Raw genomic sequence first — 16,094 nt, 5'->3', positions numbered from 1 at the left:
TTTTCTTTTATGGTATAAAATCTTTGCTTTTATGTTGTTAATTTTAGATTTAGGCTTCTTTGATTTCATTTCCTTCCTTAGCAAAGTAAAAAGTTGGCAACTCTTTGAAGTTGCTGCAACCATATTCCCAACTATAGCATCCTTCTATGAGCCTCTGCTCTCTTAATGGGTATAGCCAAAGGGATAGAAATAGACCAATTCTTGGCTGGGCGCGGTGGCTCACGCCGGTAATCCCAGCATTTTGGGAGGCTGAGGTGGGTGGATCACGATGTCAGACGTTTGACACCAGCCTGACCAACATAGTGAAACCCCATCTCTACTAAAAATACAAAAATTAGCTGGGTGTGGTGGCACATGCCTGTAATCCTAGCTACCCGGGAGGCTGAGGCAGGAGAATTGCTTCAACCTGGGAGGTGGAGGTTGAAGTGAGCCGAGACTACACCACTGCACTCCAGCTTGGGCAACAGTGCGAGACTCTGTCTCAAAAAAAAAAAAAATAGACCAATTCTTTTTCTCTGATCAGGTAAAATGAACAAGGATATTTTATTTTAATTTTTTAAAGACAAAGTCTTGCTCTGTTGTTGCCCAGGCTGCAGTGCACCAGCATGATCATAGCTCACTGCAGCCTCGAACACTTGCGTTCAATCAATCCTCATGCCTCAGCCTACTGAGTAGCTGGGACTATAGGGGCATGCCACCATGCTTGCTAATTTTAAAAATATATGTATTTTTCGTAGAGATGGGGTCTCGCTATATTGCCGATGTTGGTCTTGAACTCTTGGTCTAAGCAATCCCTCCCACCTTGGCCTCCCAAAGCATTGGGATTCCAGACGTGAGCCACCATGCCTGGCCCCAGGAAATTTATAACTAGGACAATGAATGAAGGCACGAAAGACCAATCCCAGTTGTTCTATCCTCTACTATTTTATTTATCAACCAACTTTCAAGAAACTATCATTCGTGACATTTACAAGATCATGGCCTCTGCTGCATGCCAATCTTGTGAAGCACACACAGAGGGGCATGCCAGGTGCAAGACAGTAATTACAGGCTCCAACACAGAACTTCCCCGGAATGGAATCACAGCTCAAAGAATCCCACAAGGAAAGACAAGCGAGTGTGAAAAGGCAGATGTGAAAGGCAGCAGAAATGATTCATAGGAAGTAAGTCACTTATGGAAGCTCTAGAAAAGCAGTAAGGGATTAAACATGCATTGATTACAATATGCTAAATGGGCCGGGCGCGGTGGCTCTTGCCTGTAATCTCAGCACTTTGGGAGGCCAAGGCTGGCGGGTCACGAGGTCAGAAGATCGAGACCATCCTGGCTAACACAGTGACACCCCGGCTCTACCAAAAATACAAAAAATCAGCCTTTTACTCCTAAGCACTGATTTGGGATTTGAGAAAAATTTTCCAAAAAATCATACTTTTACTCCTAAGCACTGATTTGGGATTTGAGAAAAATCCAGCTCATCCGTGTAATCTGGTCTCTCAATCTCAGAAGCTAGGGGTGACCGTTTTTGCTCCACACATAACTGAAGCCAGTAGAGGAAGGTGGTTTGCAGAGGTAAAGAGGATTGAAGCAGTTGAGCAGACAGCAGAGAGGAGAAATGAGGCAAAGGTCTGATGTCCTAACAGTTTCCATTTGCAAGCTCTTCCAAAGGCACTTTCTGATCAAGTAGCAATTTGGACTTTTTTTAGTTGTAAGCAACAGAAACTGGCCCTGGCTATCCTCATCCATAGAGATTGTATTGCATTTGGCAAAGGCTTGCAAAAGTGTGGCTGGATGATCAAGCTTGGGATGTGGGGAGGATTCCAAAACGGAAACCCACCACTAATGCATGGCCAGACTCCCCACCAGAGGATCCTGCTGTGAAGAATTAAGAGCCGCGGATCCATCGACGCCAGGTCATCTACCTACCCTCTGGCTGCAGGCAGTGGGAAAAGCGAGTTAGTGCCCTTCCACTTCTGTAGTTGATACTGGGGTCCTGATTGCTACCAGGGTGCTCTGGTTATGTATCACACTCCAGACTTGGTGGTGTGAAACAACAACAGTCTTTTATTATTATCATACCTCATCATGCTGGGAGATGACTCTCATCTCCTCACTGAGGTTTACTGTGCAGTTGCAGAGAGTTGGTGGCTGGGGCTAGATTCACCTTAAGGCTTCCTCACTCAAGTCTGGAAGTTGATACTGGCTGAGAGCTGGGGTCTCAGCAGTGACCATTGACTGGAACACTGACATGTGGTCCTGGTGGGCGCCTGGGCTTCCTTGCAGCACAAAAGGTGGGCACCAAGGGTGAGTGCCCCCAGAGAGAATGAGGTAAAACTAGATTGCCTCTTCTAGCCCAGCCTTGGAAATCATATGGCAACTTCTGCTTCTGCTGCATTTTTTTGGTTAGAGGGGACTCACAAGATAAGTCCATATTCAAAGGAAGGGAAGTAGGCTTTTGATGGGAGGATATCAAAGAATTTGCAGAAATGTTTTAAAAGTACAATTGCCTTAACATGAAGGAATCTACTTGATTTCCTAAAAATAGAATCCTGGTTGCTAAAGGTTCCAAAAGACACCCCATACATTGCTTAGCAAATCACCATTCATTGTTTAAAGTAGTTCAAATTAGTTTCAATTTCTTGCAGGCAAAGACACCCAACGGAAGCATTGGATTCCAAGACATTGAATTCCTTGAAAGGAGAGATTTAAAATTACCTAAAATACAAGTTTCCATATGACATTTATTAAAATTGGACAACTATACTTTGAGAAAATGATTGATATGAATTAAAGTGTGATTGACCTATGGTCTCAGATCCAAACCGTAAACCCTACACATTCCCACGGTTAATCATTTTAGGAATAGACCAATCTCCAGATAATAAGTGAAGACTCAATGGATTTTGGAAGTCAGTTTGGCACAAAGACCCTGGAACAGCTTCCGGGACTAGAGGTGGAGTTTCCTATTGCTAAGGTGGAAAATCATGAGACAATCAGGAAACATGCCTCTTCCATGGCTTGAGGTCAAGCCTAAGCTTGCTCAGTATCTGTAAGTTACTCTCTGGTTGAACTTCCCTTTAATTCTCCCATTAGCCAAGCCTTGTCTCTGAGGTCTTATAGGAAGTTTTTGGCAAAGTGGCAGAGGTGGTGAAGGACACCGTGACAAAACCTGGAGCCAATGAAGCAGAAAGACTTATTCTGGAGTACATGGTGTGGCATCCTAGAAAACTGTAGATATGACAGGTAAAAACCTGTGGAGGGAAGAGTGCATTAACATTCAACATTGAAGTAAGTTAACCTCAACAAATGGTTGTTTGGTTTATAAAAAATAGACCCAAACAGAGTGATGTTCAGCCAGTATCATTTGAACAACATTCTTGCTTTCGATTTCTTAATGCTCAAATTGCTTACACATTTTTCTTTCTCAAACAGGTGAGTAAATCTAACTTTTTTGGTGTCTCTCTTGGACATTCCAGTTAATGCTGATAGTTAAATTTATACTAGACAATCCCATAGGAAGCTGCTCCTCAGAAATCCACCTGCTTCCTGGACACACTTCTGACATTCTTCAAAATCGCCAGATAACATTAGAATAGCCCTGCGTTAGAATAGCCAATAACCCCTGCATTAGAATAGCCAATATAGTCACTGATTCTTCAGCTGCACTCCAGAGGCTTAGGGAAAAAGTTGCATGAAAAATTTTATGTGTATATAATAGGTAATTATGTATATTATTTTATCTACATATATTTATATCATATATAATTATATATATTATTTTATCTACATATATTTATATAATATAAATATGTAAACATTAGTTTATAGATATAATTATAGAGGGCAGAGGGCATAGCATGGGTGAGTGCCCCCAGAGAGAATAAGGATGGAACAAATATATAATAAATATCTGTATTTATATATAAACAAATGGAACAAATATATATAAATATTATCTATGTACATATGTATGTATAATAAATATATATTTAATTTATATATTATTTATGTATAGAATACATATATAAATATATATCTATACATATAGTGAATCAAACTCACTATAGCGAGTGCTCATGCTGTGAAAGATATCTGGGAAAGGAGACTGATGGAGGGAACCGTATACATCCCAGGCTAGACTCTAAGCTTTTTGAGTACGGGTGCTATATCTGTTTTGTTTGCCAGTGTATGCCCAGAACCTAGCACAATAAGTGACACCTTGATGACAGGATGGACTTTGCAGGCATGCAGCCCGTATGGTCACACAGGGTCGTGCACTTAGAAGATCCCCGCACATGACTCAATGCTCTACTGTTGCCATCCTGAAATTCTTAATAGTGTTTGAACAAGCGGCCTTGGGTTTTCGTTCTGTACTGGGCCTCACAATCTGTGGTTGCTCCTGATGACACTCAATAACTATGTGTTGCATGAATGAGTCAGAGGCCAAGGCCAGGATTATGTTCCTACCCTACTCTGGATCAAGGTGAGAGTGTTCCTTTACCGGAATCTAAGGTTCATCTCTCTTGCTCTCATTTGTTGTTTTCAGGCTGATTTTTTCCAGCAATGAGTGACAGCAGGGGCCATCCATTGACTTCAAGGGAAAACTGTCCTCCCCACATGCAGCTGATCTGACCCAGTTCTGCAGCAGAACAATTTGCCAAGAATTTAATACAGAAAATTCCCTTAAGGGGACTTATTTGGTCCTAAGTATCGTGTGTGAAAGACATCAATATTTAAGTCCTGGTTGGGCTTCATCAGATTCAACCCTGTTCTTGTCTAGTTTTATAAAAATGTATAAAGTCTAACCTTAGGGAACAAATGTGCAGTGCTGATAATGAATTTTAATAGCATTGGACATCTTTGATGCCTTGTCTTATGTCCTCCTGACCTATTTTGTTGCTCTGGCATTGAGCTGACAAACAGCTGTGGCCAGATGAACCTGACCTCAGTAGTACCTCATGTCCTGGGGCTTTTCTACTGGCCACAGGCAGCACCTGCAGCCATCTAGCTCAAGACCAAACCTGGAAGTGCAGGAGAGGTAACACCTACCGGGGCAACCCTTGGCTGAATGGCACTGGGTGGATAAATGCTGTCTCTGTAGTGAGGACAATTCTGAGGGACAGGTGCTGGACCCCAGAGGGTTTGTAGGAGGAGCAAGCTCCAGCGGCCCACAGGGTCATCAGCCCAGTGGCAGCCCTTGGAACAGCTTCCTATCTTCGCATTTTTCACTTTTCCTCCGGCTTCCCCAGGATCCCTTCCCACAATGAACTCCCTGCAGCAAGCACTTGTCTCAGGCTCTGTCCAGACGTTAATGTAGCCATGATGTATCAGTGAGCACTCTTTTGATTTTAAGTGACAGATAACTAAACCAAACTTTCCTAAGCAAGTGAATTCAATGACTCAAGTCACTGAAAAGTTCAAGGGGAGAGCTAGCTTAGCTCTCAGTGTGACTAGGGGAACGCTTTTTATCAGGCCCTATTTTCTCTCTCCCTGTTCCTCAGTTTCACTTCTGTGTTGGTTCTGTTTTTAAATGAGTTCACTCCTGATATGGCAAGATACCGGCCTCTATGCTAGAACTTCCATTTCTACAGCTTCACAGCAAATAGGAAGAGAGGGCTTCTGGCTCCCATTGGAATAAGAAGTTGAGGCTCTGATTGGCCTCAGTTTGGTTCTGTGCTTATTCCTGAACAGTCATGTGACTATGAGTTGCTGAACGGCTGAAGGCTGTTCTTAGGCTCCACCACTAAGGTGGCATGAGAGTCCACCCAGATCACATGGACTGATTGGGAGGAAGGGGAGGGTCCTCACATTGAAATCAAGGCTATTGCCAGAACAGCACGAAATGGGTGTTGGGAAGCAAGCACAACATATTCAGGAGAACTAATTCTTCTTGGGCAGGCAATCAAATGTGGAGTCTGATAAATACAATTTTGCCTCCCATTCCCCATCAGCAAAGAGACTATTATAAAATAAAGTCTGTAATGATGAGTTACAGTTGGATATAAACCTATTAAAATAATGCATTATATAGATTAATTTCCTATGTATGCATTATTCAAGTGCTTTTAATACAATTCCCCGCCCCACTCCCCCCACCGTGGGGAGTGGGATCTTAAAAAGGAGAAAAGTGTTCATTGCTATGTTGTCCTATATATCTTGTCAAATTATGCAAAAAATACATGTAGACTTGTTTCACAAACATAACTAGATAGCATAATTACTTGGGTGGTACTAAAATTTGTTTGAACAAAGTTAGTTCTAAAGGAAGTGAGGCAGGATTCTTTTTGAGAAGTATAATATTTAATTTTTGTGAGAATGGGAAAATACGGTGTAGATGAGAATAAGTACGATTTATATCCTTATTTTATCAGATAACAGTTATATAAAGTATAGAAACTTAGAGACATTATCCAATTGTCCTGAGCCTCCTTTCCTCATGTAAAAAATGAAAATTATACCTATAGTTTGAACTGAATGAATTTGCAAAAGTTAAGAACCCAAAGCATATATTAAACGCTTAAGAGAAATACAGCCTCTTTTTAATGCCAGTGACAATTTAGGGACTGCCCCTCCTCCTCATGTCTTCACAGACAGCTCTTCCGGAGCTTAGCAAGTGGCAGCTCATAAAACACTGAAATCTTCTCCTAGGATCTATGTCCTACACTGCTACAAGAATCAGTGATTACATTGGCGATTCAGCATTTATTCGGTCAAATAGAATTCACTGTAGCCAGGACCTCAGCTCTCCTTCAGTATGCTCAGGTAGCACCTGACCGAATATGGGAAGAGGCTCATTATGTAAACACAAATGTGGAAGTGCCTTTTATTAGAACAAGATTTTACCTGTAGAAAGATTTGAGCATTCAATTTGCCTCGAGGTAGCATCTTTACCTGGAAATGCAATCTCACTCTGTCATTGGTGCCAATGTGTTTATGTCACCATTGGATGCAGGAACAACTTAAAAAATAATAGTATACCTATGTTATGGTTAACTCTAAACTTTTGTTTACTTTAAGGATAAGCTAAAAAAAACCCCACTATTGTCAAAAATAGCTTCTGTAATTTGTTCTTTTCACAAGAAGTAAAATTCTTGGGTTATTCTTTATTCTCTGTACCTTGGGAATAACTCATAACTTAGGAGTTCCCAAGTTATTTTCATTCCTTCGTTGCAATCTCTGTCCCACCCTTCCCTTTCTTTCCATTTCCGCTGCAATGTAATATAAGGTTAAGAGCATGGAATGCAAGAGGTGCTAGTTTCAACTCTAGCTCCACTGTTTCTAGCTCTGTGTCCTCGAGCAAATTATGTCCCCTGCTTTTGCCTCAGTTATACCATCTGTGTGTAATAATAATACTACCTCCTTTATAGGGTTAGTTAACTAATGGTCTGTTTTATAAACGTCTGAAAACATTGTATACATTGAAGGGCTTTTAAAAATGCTATACTTTTAGCCAGGTAAAAATTTGGTTAAGAATTCAAACTAGCAAAAGATGATTCTATTTTGGCCCAAAGACAATGGTTTCCTGGGTTTGTGTCATCTTGCTTTGCAGCGTGTAGCCAATTCTTCAGGAGTTGCAGAGAGAAAAATAACATGCCAGATTTTGGGGTCACAGTGCCATCTGCTGAAGAAAGGAGTGTTGCTTGAACAATGAGTCCACATGATCACAATTTGTTTGAGTACTAGGCCTAGCCAAAAAACAACACAAAAAGAATGCAATAAGTTATGGACTCTTGTACATTGTAATGGAGTGAATTCCTCAACAGCTTACGCTGTATTATATAGTACTATATTAATCTCTAAATACATTATCACTTTTTTATTCATGCATTGATTTATTCATTAGTTAACATTTGTTAAGCACCTACTTTCCTGTTGGTGCTGCAACAACAGAGATGAAGAAAACAGGCATGATCTGTTTCCTTTGGTGCTCTCAGTTTAACAGGGACACGGAATTCAAAAGGGAATATACCGGGGGGCATAGAAAGCTGCTTTAGTGGGCAGCGGATGCTGCTCTTGTCTGGGAGATGGGTGTGTTTAAGGAAAGCTTGTGTCTTAGTCAGTCTATGCTGCTACAACTAAAGTCCTGAGTCTAGGTAATTTATAAACAATAGAGATTTATTCCTGACAGTTCTGGAGGCTGGGAAATCCAAGATCAAGGCACCTGTAGGTTTGATGGCTGGTGAGAGGTCCAGTCTCTCCAAGATGCCACCTTGTTGCTGTGTCCTCTGCAGGGCAGAATGCTATGTCCTTACATGGTAGAAGAGCAGAAGAGAATGAACCCTGATATGGTTTGGCTGTGTCCTCACCCAAAAGCTCATCTTGAATTATAATCCCCATAATCTCCATGTGTCAAGGGAAAGACCAGGTGGAGGTAATTGAATCAAGGGGGCAGTTTCGCCTACTCTGTTCTCGTGATAGTGAGTGAGTTCTCACGAGGTCTGATGGTTTTATGTGTTTGGCAGTTCTTCCTGCATTCATTCTTGATCTTGCCGCCCTGTGAAGAAGGTGCCTTGCTTTCCCTTCACCTCCCGCCATGATTGTAAGTTTCCTGAGGCCTCCTCAGACATGTGGAACGGTGAGTCAATTAAACCTCTTTCCTTTCTAAATTACCCAGTCTTGGGCAGTTCTTTATAGCAGTGGGAGAATGGACCAACACAAACTCATTCCCTCAAGCCTTTCTGTAAGGGACCCAGTCCCATTCTTGAGGGCTCTGTCCTCAGACTTAAAGGTCCCCACCTCATAGTAAAACCACATTGGCCATTAAATTTCGACTATGAACTCTGGAGGACACATTCAAATCATAGCAGCTTCCTTGATGGAGTAACACAGAGGCTGAGTCTTAAGGATAGGCAGAGGGTAGAATGTAGCTGGCTGAACAATAGGAGAAAGGCATCATAGGCAGCAGGAAAAGCAAGTGCAAAGGCCCTGAGACAGGAGGGAGCGTGTAGCATTCACAGAAGGTAGGCCCAAGAGGGTGAAGCACAGTGAGTGAGGGGAAAGATGGTCCAAAACAAGGTCAGGTAGGGAGGCTAGGCCCTGGTGGGAAATTTAAGTGCAATGGGAAAACAACGAAACGTTTCAAACAAGGTTATGGGAAAACCATTTGCAAAATTGTTTAGCTAAATACAAACTGACAATACTTAACATTACCCAGCACAGTAAGATTCAAAAGAAGTGCAAAATATTCGGAAGGTGGATTTGAATGATTCAAGTCTGGGGAACACTGTCATGTTCCTCGGGTGCCCTCTGCAGGCGCCAAACCAAATTGCTGCATGATCCTGGGGATTTGCTCCTTCTTGCCCCTCGCTCCTCATGGCCAGCGTGGAAGAGGAATCTGATCAAGGTTTCCTTTTTAAATCTTAGAACCAGGAGCCTGGAGCAGGTGTTGCAGGTTTTGGAGGGCACCCAGGTGGGTACTGTCAGGAAATGATGTGATAACCTCATTCTCACTTTGTGACAAAATCTAAATTAAACTGGGACATGTCTGGACAATTTTGTAGCTTACATACCAATTCAAATAGTTTTTGTTTTTTTTTCTCTTCATTTTCCAGTCAACATACTGACCGTTTCTGTCCTTATATCTTTCTCATGGAGTGTTCGTGATGGTAGTCACACAGTCTTTTATTATAATTTTATGAGTTCTTGTTGGAGCGATTAATAGCATTTATACTAATAACACTTTCTAACATACTGTATAATTTACTTGTATGTTTTGGTTATGATATTTTCCCTATCAATAGAATGTAAGCTACATGAGGACAAAGAGTTTTGTCTGTTTTTTCAGTGTTATACCCTCAATGCTGAGCACCTGCCCTTCTTGGTCCAATCAACATCCCACCGATTCCACAGTCCTCAGGGACCACTCCAGCCAGATTCAAGCTCTTTCTCCCCTGGACTCACCCCAGGGTTGCAGCTTCTGGTGGTATGACTTTTGTCATATGTTTGCCAACCATAAGCTTCATGATGCCAAGCACCTTGTTTGCTTTATTTTTCTGCTTGCAATAGCACTTAGCATGGTACAAATTTCAAACAAACACACACATAAATGCTCTCATGTAGGTATGTTAAAACAGAAGGCTGGGAGTTACAAGTTCATATACCTGGAGGGCCTGACAGGTGAGCACACGGATGGGCAGGTGCCCTACATGTACCTGTGTGTGCTCTGTGAGTGGGGGGTCTGCCAGGCCCAGGAGAAAGCCTGCTGGCTGAATGTGCCAGGCTGAAGCAGCACCAGCAGCTGCCCATCATGCAGAAACACAGGTGCAATGTCACCAGGACGCTGATTGTACCAGCTCAAGCAAAACTAAAAATCTCAAATATTGGTTTCACTAAAGAAAAATACCATATGGGTCAAAGAAAACAGTTTAGATCCAGTCAGTGGGTGGCCGGTTTTCAACCTGGCATAGCGAAAGTCTTTCCAAATGGTCATTGTTGATTCTCCTCCCTGACCCGCAGGGTCCAAATGCTTCCACTTGTACCCCATGCTTCTTCCCGGAGAGCCAGGTTCAGTCCCCAGCTGGAGAAAGGACCAGAAACAAAGGTCGGAAATGCTCCATATCAAGAAATGAGAAGATGCTCAGCAGAAGACTTGAAAGTCCCTGTACCATGCGGATTTGCAGAACGAGTTTTTCTGCTAGGAGAGAGATTAGCTTAAAGGATAGCAAGGTCTGGGGAGAGGAGAGGGACAAGAACGGTGAGAAATAGAATGAGAAGGAAAACCTCTAAAGCAAGCGGAAGCCAGGGGCTTCAGAGGGAGCTGAGTCAGCACCAAGACTGCCGGGAGCCGCCACTGTCCTCTGTCCAGATTCAATGACACTGCCTTGTGCCCGGTGACTCTCTGCCCAGAGCCTTTTCTCTCTGCTTTTGCATGGCCTGTATGGGGAACTAGTGCTTGGAGAAGCGTCCACCATCTCGTGATAATGACGGAGCAGCCAAAGACTCATAGAGCATCCGATTGGAGCCATGGCTTCTTTGAGCCCAGCCAAAGGGATCCAGCCCCTACCTCCATATCGCCTGTTAGAGGAGACAGTGCCCCCCAGCCCTTCTGTCTCTGGAGCCCATGTCTCCTGGTGCAATTTCTCAGCTCAGTGACTAGTTAACCAGGCACTTGGACATTAAGGAGGCATGGTGACGAATAAGTGGGCCCTGCATGAGGCAGGCTTCTCAGGGTTTCTTGGCGGCACATGTATTAACATTTGGACCAATCTGATTTTATTTTATTATTATTATTTACATTTATGTATTTATTTTTAATGTCGTGGGTACATAGTAGGCATAAATATTTATGGGGTACATGAGATATTTTGATACCGGCATACAATGTGTAATAATCACATCAGGGGCCGGGTACCGTGGCTCACACCCGTAATCCCAGCACTTTGGGAGGCCAAGGCGGATGGATCACCTGAGGTTAGGAGTTTGAGACCAGCCTGACCAACATGGTGAAACCCCTCCTCTACTAAAAATACAAAATTAGCTGAGTGTAGTGTCACATGCCTGTAATCTCAGCTACTCGGGAGGCTGAGGCAGGAGAATTGCTTGAACCCGGGAGGCGGAGGTTGCGGTGAGCCCAGATCACGTCATTGCCTTCCAGCTTGAGCAACAAGAGCAAAACTCCGTCTCAAAAAAAAAAAAAAAAAAAAAAAAAAAATCACATCAGGGTAAATCGTGCATCCATCACCTCAGGCGTTTATCCTTTGTGTTACAAACAACTCGGTTACACTCTTTTAGTTATTTTAAAATGTACAATAAATTATTGTTGACTGGAGTCACCCTGTTGTGCTATCAAATACTAGATCTCATTCATTCTAGGTGACTCATTCTTATACCCATTACCCATTCCCACTTCCCCTCCCCTAGTATGCTTTTCAGCCTCTGGTAACCACCCTACTCTCCATTTCCATGAATTCAGTTGTTTTAAGGTTTTTAGCTCCCACAAGTCAGTGAGAACATGCAACGTCTGTCTTTTTGTGCCTGGCTTATTTCACCTAACATAATGTCTTCCAGTTTTATCCATGTTATAGCAAATGACAGGCCCTCATTCTTTTTTTTTATAGCTGAATAGTACTCCGTTGTGTATAGGTGCCACATTTTCTTTTGTATTTTTATTTTACTTTAAGTTCTGGGATACATGTGCAGAATGTGCAGGTTTGTTACATAGGTATATGTGCCATGGTGGTTTGCTGCATCTATCAACCTGTCATCTAGGTTTTAAGACCTGCATGCATTAGGTATTTGTTCTAATGCTCTCCCTCCCCTTGGCCCCTACCCCTGACAGGCCCTGGTGTGTGATGTTCCCCTCTCTGTGTCCATGTGTTCTCATTGTTCAACTTCCACTTATGAGTGAGAACACGCGGCATTTTGTTTTCTGTTCCTGTGTTACTTTGCTGAGAATTATGGCTTCCAGTTTAATCCATGTCCCTGCAAAGGACATGATCTCATTCTTTTTTATGGCTACATAGTATTTCATGGTGTGTATGTGAAACATTTTCTTTATCCACTCTATCATTGATGGGCATTTGGGTTGGTTCCAAGTCTTTGCTATTGTAAATAGTGCTGCAATAAACATATCTGTGCATGTGTCTTTATAGTAGAATGATTTATAATCCTTTGGGTATATACCCAGTAATGGGATTGCTGGGTCAAATGGTATTTCTGGTTCTAGATCCTTGAGGAATCACTACACTGTCTTCCATAATGGTTGAACTAATTTACACTCCCACCAACTCTTTATCCATTCATCTGTCGATGGACACTTAGGTTGTTTCTGAATCTTGGCTATTGTGATTAGCGCTGCAATAAACATGGGAATGCAGATATCTCTGATATACTGATTTCCTTATTGGGGGTTATATACCTAGCAGTGCAATTGCTGGAGTATGTGGTGGCTCTATTTTTAGTTTTTTGAGGAAGCTCTCTACTGTTCTTCACAGTGGTTGTACTAATTTACATTCCCACCAACAGCGTATGAGGGTTCCCTTTTCTCCACATCCTCTCTGGCATTTGTTATTGTCTGTCTTTTGGATAAAAGCAATTTTTAGCTGGGATGAGCTGATATCTCATTGTAGTTTGGATTTGCATTTCTCTGATGTTCAGTGATGTTGAACCTTTTCATGTCTCCATTTGCCATCTGTATGTCTGCTTTAGAAGAATGTCTATTCAGATCTTTTGCCCATTTTTAAACTGGACTATTAGTTTTTTTTCCTATTGAGTTGTTTGAGCTCCTCATATACTCTGGCTGTTAATCCCTTTTTCCTTGCCTTATTTCTTAATTAAATACTAACCTAAATATTTAGTTTGCAAATATTTTCTCTCATTCTGTGGTTTGTCCAATGTAATTTTAAAGTCCTAAAAGAATTTAATTCAATGACTCTTCAGTATGTTACAACCTGAACTTCTTGGCTGATTTTCTGGGCCTCAGTGTTAGACAGCACCTAAGGATGTGTCATGTTAAAGCCTCTTGGTTTAACCTGTCTTTGTCCTCACCTGCCATTGGCCACCTGCTCCACCCCAGCAGCCCCCACGGTGACCAGCTCCACACCGGCCGCGGTGTGCAGAACCCAGCCTCTCCCTCCAGTTGGCTCGTGCCTACAGCCTCACACCTTGTTCCTCCACCTGGGGGCTTCTCTGTGGAAGGCTGAGGTGGGAAAAATTATGGGAGCCTCAATGAGCAACCTGGAAGTGTCTGGGAGTGAGGTCCCCGTGGGGCCAGCCTTTGAATGGGAGGCAGGAACTGGCAAATAAGAGTTCTCCCCAGCTGAACTCTCCTGTGTTCTGGTTAACACAGCCTCTTACAAGACAGTCCCCAGAGAGGGAGCAACCAGTCGTGCTTGATACCAAGCAAAGGTCAGCTTGGTGAGGCCTCCTGGTATGGGCTCTGCTGCCTTCCCTGACCTGCTTCATTCCACTTTTTCCTTGCTCTGGCTGCCCTGGGATTGTACTCCTTAATGAAGTATCTAAGCCTTTGCCTTGGGCTCTGCTTTAAAAATTCCGGCTGGGATGGCTTCTAACCATTGTCATTCTTTTCCCCCAGGATGCTTTCCAATTTCTACACGTCTGAAATGGATGCTACAGTCTCAAAAGGCAGCACTAATAATGGCCATGGGGGTAGTTAGCAGTAATACTGAGCCAGGGGAGTTCTTTAAGTGGAGATTTGAAAGATCATAACTTGGGCAGAGGAATTTCAGAGGCAACTGGGCTGAACTGAGGAAGTAATCATAGCTAACATTTCCTGAGAGCTTACAATGCACTTTATTTGCATGTATTATCTCTTCTACTCTTTGCAACAACCCCATTAGAGACACATTATAATTTTTGCCATGAAAGTAACTTGTCTAACATCAAAATTAGAAAGTGGTGGAGCTATGATTTGAACGCAGGCAGTCTGCCTCCAGTACGCCCTTTAATGAGTCTTAAACACTTTCCTCATGCAAGTCAGGTGACAGGAGCTGCAATGTCCACTATGAGCTGCCCACTCTGGGACACATCTGACTTTATACATGACTTGTAGTGATGTGTAAAGCCTGGTGCTTAGGAGAGTGGTCTCTGGAGCCAGGTTCGCCAAGAGTTCAAACCCAGGCTCCGGTACTTCCTGGCTGCTGTAGCCTTGGCCAAGTAGCTTTGTCCTCCTGAAACTCTATTTCCTCTCCTGTAAAATGATCAATAACAATATTGTGTGGTATGGTGAGGATTACAACATTTAGCAAGGTGCAAGCCACATAATATGTACCCTGTCAGTTTTATATGTTACTGTTACTATTGCATTAGTCCGTTTTCACACTGCTGTTAAAGACATACCCAAGACTGGGTAATTTATAAAGAAAAAGAGGTTTAATGGACTCACAGTTCCACGTGGCTGGGGAGGCCTCACAATCATGGTGGAAGGCAAAAAGGCACATCTTACGTGGTGGCCGACAGGAGAGAATGAGACAAGAGAAAGGGGAAACCCCTTATAAAACCATCAGATCTTATGAGACTTATTCACTACCATGAGAACAGTACAGAGGAAACCACCCCCATGGTTCAATTATCTCCCACCAGGTCCCTCCCACAACACATAGAAATTATAGGAGCTACAATCCAAGAGGAGATGTGGGTGGGAACACAGCCAAACCATATCGACTCTCATTATTATTATATTTCACCAAAAGGCAAAGGTTAGTGTACATGAAAGTTTAGGTCCCTTCTGGTCCTACGATCTATGAACCTGAGGATTGAAGTGCTTCTCTCTCTGAAACCCCCTATGCTACTTTCGGTCCCCACCATACAATTACATTTCCTCAAAATTCATGCTCCGTTGTTCCTCACCTTTCAACTCAGCTATTTCTCAATAAAGGTTTGAAAAAGTCAGAATTCTTTCTCTCTTTCTCTCTCCCTCCCCCGGTTTGGTCTTACCAAGGTCTAAAACATGCCCAGATTTGGCCTCTGCCTTGCACCCCAGCCTCGCTCCATGCTGCTCTGTCCTTTCTACCATGTCTCACCAGGCTCTTTCCCTCTCAGCCCTCCATCCCTGGGGTCCGCTTTCATCTCCTCTCCCCATGCTGAGGCCTCCCATTTTCTCTTAGCTTAGAGGCCAGCTCCAGAGCTGGCCCCTACCCCTCCCCTCTGTGTTCTGCCTCAGCACCTCATTTATCTCCTTCGTATACTTGGTACCATTTGTGACAATTTTGCCCTTTATTTCTGTCTCCCTCTCTACCATTTGTTTCTTGCAGTGCTTTTACATTGAGCTCTGGAATAAACAGATATCACTGATGGAGCATCTCCTATGTGCTAGACCCTGTGCTAAGATTTAACCCTGGAAAGACATCTTTATTCAACAAATACTTTTTTGAGCACATATGAGCTACACACTGGAAAGTCCCAATACTAAGGGCCTGGAGAGCCCAGAATAGGCAGGAGAACAGGCGATGCCCATGGCGGGCTAGGTGGTTCAGTGGGGAGAGCACAGGGTGCTATAAGGTCTCATTCTCCTCATTTAACCAAAGAGGAAACTGGAACTTTGAGAAAGGAGGCGGCTTGTCAGGGGCAGTTGTCAAGCTGTGGCCCATGAACCTCGGGGGTCCCTGAGACCTTTTCAGGGATCCATGAGGGCCTCCCTTTC

The 16,094-nt window shown here is 43.1% G+C and overlaps 1 long non-coding RNA gene across 1 annotated transcript; it reads right to left on the bottom strand.

Annotated features, from left to right (window-relative positions):
- Positions 1 to 2,737: 2,737 nt before the first annotated feature.
- LOC129474682 (uncharacterized) lies at positions 2,738 to 14,884 on the bottom strand. Its single transcript, XR_008654613.2, has 3 exons — positions 14,838 to 14,884; positions 6,839 to 7,680; positions 2,738 to 3,246 (listed from the first exon to the last, which is right to left on the bottom strand). It is a non-coding gene; the product is annotated as an uncharacterized lncRNA (long non-coding RNA).
- Positions 14,885 to 16,094: the final 1,210 nt, after the last annotated feature.

Source organism: Symphalangus syndactylus, chromosome 24 (assembly GCF_028878055.3).
Source record: "Symphalangus syndactylus isolate Jambi chromosome 24, NHGRI_mSymSyn1-v2.1_pri, whole genome shotgun sequence".
Lineage (NCBI taxonomy): Eukaryota > Metazoa > Chordata > Mammalia > Primates > Hylobatidae > Symphalangus > Symphalangus syndactylus.
Note: the sequence above shows the minus strand (reverse complement) of the source record. Positions and strands in the feature narration are given on the sequence as shown.